Genomic DNA, 6,000 nt, shown 5'->3' on the forward strand with positions numbered 1-6,000 from the left:
AGGCTGACTTAAGAAGAAATAAAGTCCAAAAGCCCTGTATCTATTAAAAAATGAAAAAGAATTTGTAGTTAAAGCCTTCCACAAAGGAAACCTCCAGGCCCAGAAGGCTTCATTAGTACATTCTACCATATAGTTATGAAAAACAAACAAACAAACAAACAAACCTACCACTGAATAAGCTCTCCCAGAAAGCTGAAGAAGAGGAAATTCTCATATCATTCTATGAGTCTAGTTATTTTGATACCAAAACCAGAAGAGGATATAAGGAGAAAACTACTGACCAATATCCATCATTAATCTAGATGAAAAAATATTTTAACAAAATATTAACAGATTGAACATAATAATGCATAGAAAGATAATACATGATGAGAATAAGCTGGCTTTATCCTAGGAATACATGGCTAAATATTACAAAATCAATGTACTAATTCACTGCATAACATATTAAAAAGTAGAAGTTTTATGAAAATTTCAAATATATAGAAAACATATTTAATGAAAAGTTTTCAGGAAAGTAAAAATATAAGAGAACTTTCCTACCTTGATAAAAGTAATTTATGAAAAACTTATGCCCAATATCATATTTAAGACTGAAAGAATGAATGTTTTCCCTATTAAGTAAAAATAATATAAAATAGCAAGGATTTCTGCTCTCACACTGCTATTCAACATTGCATTGAAAGATTTAACCAATGTAATATGCCAGGAAAGTAATGAAAGATTTAGAAGGAAGAAACAAAATTATATTTATTAGCAAATTGCCAATCATATGTGTCAAATATAATGGAAGCTGGAAAGAAGCAGAAGAATTTAAGTGAGTTTAGCAAATGTTATAGGATATAAGATCAACACACAATCAATAGTAGCAAAGAATAAAACAAAACTAAATTTTTTGTATTTTTTTTTTATAGTACCTTGACCAGGGGCTAAACCTATGGCCCTGCAGTGGAAGATTAGAACCTTGAACACTGGATTGCCAGGGAAATTCTCAAGAAATTAAAATATTTTGAAGCTACCATTTATACTAATACAAAAAAACAAGTACTGAGGGATAAATTTAACCCAAACTTACAAAATAGTTTTTAATTTAAAAGACCGCAATAGATGGAGAATATGTGTTTTGGGTCCCAAAATTCAATGTTGCTAATTTGTCAGTTCTCTATAAATTTATCTAGAAGTTGAAGGCAATATGGTTAAAATTCTGAATATATTCAATTTAATCTTCATTAAATTGACAAGCTAACTCTAAACTTCATATGGAAGTTAAAAAAAAAATCTTTGAAAAAAGTAATAAATTTAATACATCTACTACCTCTACTACACATCCCCAGTATTACTGCCTGGGAAATCCCATGGACAGAGGAGCCTGGCATGCTATATAGTCCATGGGGTCACAAAAGTCAACCATGACTCAACAATTAAACAACATCAACAATGTACATCATATTTTACACTGAACATTTTAAATAGATGCAGTTAGTTGTATGTTGATTATACCTCAGGAAAGCTATTAAGAGACCACAGTATTTATTTCATCTTAGTTCTCCTTAACTTCAAAATCCTATGTTAGAGAAACATTTAGAGTTCTGCCAAAGCTCAGAACATATAAAGAATTTATTCTCTTATATAGTGCTCCAGTACTCTGACAGAGCTATGATAGGGTTGCTCTGTGGTTCACTTTACACACAAATATATTTAAGGAAGTTGGAGGTTAAATGGAAGTTCTTTTATTTGTTAGTCATGATGATAAAGTGGAAAGAAAACAGATTCTTCTTCTTAAATTATGTTGAAAAATGGTGTTTTTCAGATTCTCATTTAAAACAAAACTGTGAATTCATACATGTATATGTGTGTGTTTGTGTGTAGATAAGATACAAATGGACAAACATATGCATATTATATACACATGTATGTACATATGCATATAGATATAAATAGACACCTGTATATCTATACACATATATGCACATGTTAGTATATATTTATACACATACACATAAACATCTATATCCTGGAAAAGGGAATGGCAACCCACTCCAGTATTCTTGCCTGGAGAATACCATGGACAGAGGAGCCTGGAGGGCTGCAGTCTGAGGGAATACACAGAGTCAGACATGATTGAGTGACTAAGCATGTGCGTGCACACACACCCACACACACACATTTATATATGTATTCACACACATTTATGTTACACAACAGATCTAATTTTCAAGAAGAAACTAAATTTTAAAGTTAGTTTCTATTTAGTTTTTATTTTGCTCACATTCTTTGCTTGTAAATATAATGGCAAAGACAAGTGTTCAGTTCTCCTTTTTCACTCTTTGGCTTCCCCTCAAATATTTGTTGTTTTTGTTTGATGACCGTGGTTCTCACAGTGAGGAAATCTCTAATGAAAGCTCCTGTTTTTATCGTGCTGTTTGAATCTGCTGTGCATTTGAGCCACTGTAATGTACTTGGTGGGTTTGAATTTTCCCCTGAACACATCACAAACAAAACAGATTAGGTTTTATGACTGAAGTATTGCCTGTGTTAACTATCTCTTCAGTCTTCCTGCAACTCTGGTGCCAAGAAGAGACTGTAATATTTTCATGTGCTTCATTTGAATTGAATCAGCTGCAAGAAAAAAATACTTTTTTAGATTGAGTGAGGATTGCTGCCTTGGTTCCAATTGACTGCTTGGTAACCAAATAGCTCTTCTTGGTCTAGATTTATTGTATTTCTACCTCCATGTGGAAGAATTTTATAGTCAGTCTTCCTTGGGACATTGGCTGCTGAACTCTTTCACTGACACTCTTCTCATTAGGCTACTGAGAAAATTAAATAGATTCTATCAGTCTCTTTCCTAACATTCCAGTGATACTTTATGGACTATAGGCTGAGAGTGAGGAAATTTAACTGTAACTTCTAAGAACTAATTTCCCATTAGGGGAACAAAATATTTTATGTTTCTTGTCAGGGTGGATGTGGTGGCACAAATGGGAAGAATGCCTTCATCCCCTGTGAGCAAGATTAAAGCCCCAAACTTGACCCTAGAGGTGTTTTTCCTAGCACATTATCTACCACTTTTTAAAACAAATATGAAAGAGCCAAATATTCCCTAATTAGTGTTACTATGTACCCTAGGCTTTAATCAGCAGGAACTCTGAGGTCGGCATTTGCAATCACGTTTGAGAACCTGGCGCTTGGATCAGACTTTCCCTGCCTGGGAATCAGGCATAGCATTCACAGGCTTTGGAGTCAGAAGTCCCACTCTTCATACATCCCTTTGCCACTTCCTATGTCTACGACCATGGACAAAGCAATTTTGTCTGAATATAAATGCATTCTTCTGTGATACATATGGATTAATACTAATTATTTTAGATAGAGAACAAACTAAAGTTAGTGTGCTAACTTTACAATTTCTCTGAATACAAATGTATTCTTCTGTGATACATACAGAGTAATATTAATTATTTTAGATAGAGAACAAGCTAAAGTTAGTGTGCTATCACAAAGAGATCCAGAAACATGATGACTTGAGTAAGTAAGAAATTTATTTCTCTCTCATGAAAACAGTCCAGGGCTGATGAGGAGGCTTTGTAAACTTTAACACATGGCTTCTATTGTGAGGCTATGGTTAAGGCTGGTGACCATCATGTCTAGCCGGTGTAAGGTGAAGGGAGAATGAGGGCAAGCAGCTTCTCTGCTGAGTTTGTTGCCCAGAATATACAATCAGTGTTGTTATTTCTTCCCTACTGGCCAGGGCTTGGCCAGGGGTCAACATGGCTGCATGTGAGTCTGAGAGAATGTGTTCCCAACTGGTAGGCCATGTGCCCAGCTAAAACTTGGAGGGACCTTTCTTTAAAAGAAAGAGATAAGAATGTATGTTAGAGAACAATGAACAAACTCTAATGTTAAAATATGCAGATAACAAGATTCAAGAGGTATTGTCTGAAACCAGGTTAGGTATAAGGCATGTTGAAATAAATGTCATTAAATGCTCACGTATTTTAAATAATGGAATAATCATTTAATCTATACTTGTGGATTAAATAAAATAATTATTTAATCAGACACCTCCCAGAATCTGAATCAGACAAAGGAGCTTTGTCGGATGGTGTGACCTTTCCTTGGCTTCTCCCAAACTAGTGACTTAACGCCCACCTGAGCAAAAATATAAAAGATATTCTCTATGACCTAGAAGAGATCCAGGGAAAATTACAAGAAAATTTCACGCAGCAATGGGCCCTTGAAGAACAAACACAGGTTGAATTCCTGGAAGCTCCATCTTCTTCCTCATGCTCACTGCCTGACCAGAGTCACCTTGTACCCAAGAGGGTTCCTTCATCTGCTTGATAGGCCATCTTCAGTCCAAACTTTGGCCTTGGGCGCCTCTCCTGTACTCTGAAGGTGCCCACAGATCACTGGACGGTGACTGTATCTCACTCCCCACACTCCTGACCCTGGAACCCTGAGGTTGGCCTCCAGCCAAGCCTTGCGCTCCCAGGCCCTCTCTTCTGGGCAGCAGTAGTGGACACTCAGCATTGTAGCCACTGGACAGTTGGGTGACCTTGTGGAGGGATGAAGAAAAGCCAGATCCTAGGAAGGACCACAGACTCTTGGTGTGTAGAGTGGAAAGGGACCAGCCAGCTCTCTGCATGGTGCACAGTCAAGGAAACTGTCCTCGATTCACAAAGACCTAGTGTGGTGGACATCTGGCTAGACCTTGAGGAGGGAAAGCTTGCCTTTTATTCTGTGGCTGATAAGGCAAAACCTCTGTATGAGTGCCCAGTCTCTGTCTCTTTTCCTCTGCACCTTGCCTTCTGCCTATATGACTTATACCCTGGAAATTCTCTGACTATAAGGCAAATGAACATGAAAACGTTCCCTGGGTGTTAAAACATATTGATTTCCCAGTCTCTCAGCCTTCAAGCTTCCCAGGTGGAAAGCTTGTGATAAAATGATAAAGAATCACTTTATCACTAGTGAAGCTAGTGATAAAGAATCAATCTGCCAATGCAGGAGAACTAAGGGATGCGGGTTCTATCCCTGGGTTGGGAGGTTCCCCTGGAGGAGGAAATGGCAACCCACTCCACTATTCTTGCTGGGAAAACCCCATGGACAGAGGAACCTGGAGGGCTACAGTCCATGGGGTCACAGAGAGTTGGACACGACTAAAGTGATTTAGCACCCAGCATGCTTGTAAATAGAAGCTTTTAGAAGCTTCTTTAATACATTCATGTGTTTTTTTCTATCTACTAAAGGAAATATTTAAATTGAAGAACTTGAACAAGTCAGTTTTCACAGTTAGCAAAGACAGAGGTAAACACAAAATAACCAAAGAGTAGGACACACTTACATAGGAGATTTTCAACTATTTTAGACTATAATGTAGCAAATAATAGTTTGAAACAAAATTGTATAGCATCATGATGGTCATCAATTTTAGAATCAGAAAAATCTCATTTGGGATTCCAGGTCAATCTCTTTTACTAGCAGTGTAGTCTTAAAGCAAGTATTTTTCCTTTTAAGGACAGTGTTAATTTTTTTTTTTTAATATATGGATCTATACAATAAACACTCATACACCTACCGCTAACAATAATAACACTCTTTTTCTGTTTAAATTTGATCTTATCAATCCCCTTGAACAAATAAAAAAAGACTGCAAATAAAATTGAGTTCCTTTTATACTCCTTTAGCCAGTTATTGTGATTTGTATATAGCCCATTATGTATTTTTAGACTTATTTTGCATGTATACCTATGTATCATATATATGTTGTTGTTCAGTCACTAAGTTGTGTCCAACATATTGAGACCCCATGGACTGCAGCACACCTGGAGTTTGTGCAAATTCATGTCCATTGAGTCGCTGATGCCATCCAATCATCTCATCCTCTGTTGTCCCCTTCTCCTCCTGCCCTCAATCTTTCCCAGCATCAGGGTCTTTTCCAATATGTGTCTTGTATATGAAAATATGTGTATCTATCTTTGTTTGACTTTCTCTCTT

The 6,000-nt window shown here is 36.5% G+C and overlaps 1 pseudogene; it reads left to right on the plus strand.

The window, feature by feature from the left end:
• LOC138442914 (E3 ubiquitin-protein ligase RNF135-like) overlaps nt 1-4,887 on the plus strand; it is a 51,246-nt pseudogene extending 46,359 nt beyond the window's left edge.
• The last annotated feature ends 1,113 nt before the right edge of the window (nt 4,888-6,000 follow it).

The sequence above is a fragment of the Ovis canadensis genome, chromosome 1 (assembly GCF_042477335.2).
Source record: "Ovis canadensis isolate MfBH-ARS-UI-01 breed Bighorn chromosome 1, ARS-UI_OviCan_v2, whole genome shotgun sequence".
Taxonomy (NCBI): Eukaryota; Metazoa; Chordata; class Mammalia; order Artiodactyla; family Bovidae; genus Ovis; species Ovis canadensis.